Raw genomic sequence first — 1,037 nt, forward strand, 5'->3', positions numbered from 1 at the left:
AATTGCCTTTGCGAACCCCCCATAACGCAGCCCACGATCAGTGTGAGCATACTAATCATTTTTACCCTCGTAGTGGGCGCGCATACGGAGATGGGTTGATCATGGGTTCGCCGAATCGTGGATATTTTGCTCGTGAATGATGGGTTTAGCTGTGGATCTCCAGGATTGCCATTGCGAACCCCCGATAACACAGCCCACGAGCAGTGTGAGCATACTAATCATTTTTACCCTTGTAGTGGTCGCGCATATGGAGATGGGTTAATCATGGTATCGCCGAATCGTGGATATTTCGCTCGTGAATGATGGGTTTAGCCGTGGTTCTCTAGGACCGCCATTGCGAACCCCCGATAACGCAGCCCACGATAAGTGTGAGCATACTAATTATTTTTACCCTTGTACTGGTCGCGCATACGGAGATGGGTTAATCATGGTATTGCTGAATCGTGGATATTTCGCCCATGAATGACGGGTTCAGCCGTGGTTCTCTAGGACCGCCTTTGCGAACCCCCGATAACGCAGCCCACGATCAGTGTGAGCATAGTAATTATCATTACCCTTGTACTGGTCGCGATAGTATCTTACGAAATTTGACAACAACCACTACAATGAGTATTATCAAGGCGATGGTATCAAACGAAACTTGACAACAACCACTATCGACGCTGTCGATTCGACGGTATTTTGGCGGCGATAGTATCTTACGAAATTTGACGACAACCACTATCAAGGGTATTTTGACGGCGAGAGTATCTTACGAAACATGACAACAATCACTATCGACGCTGTCGATTCGACGGTATTTTGACGGCGATAGTATCTTACGAAATTTGACGACAACCACTATCAAGGGTATTTTGACGGCGAGAGTATGTTACGAAATTTGACAACAACCGCTATCGTGGATATTATGATGGCGATAGTATCTCACGAGACTTGACAACAACCACCATCGAGGGTGTCTCGACGGCAATAGCATCTTACGAAATTTGACAACAACCACTATCGAGGATATTTTGATGGCGATAGTATCTTACGAA

Source organism: Perkinsus marinus, assembly GCF_000006405.1.
Source record: "Perkinsus marinus ATCC 50983 genomic scaffold scf_1104296962378, whole genome shotgun sequence".
NCBI lineage: Eukaryota > Perkinsozoa > Perkinsida > Perkinsidae > Perkinsus > Perkinsus marinus.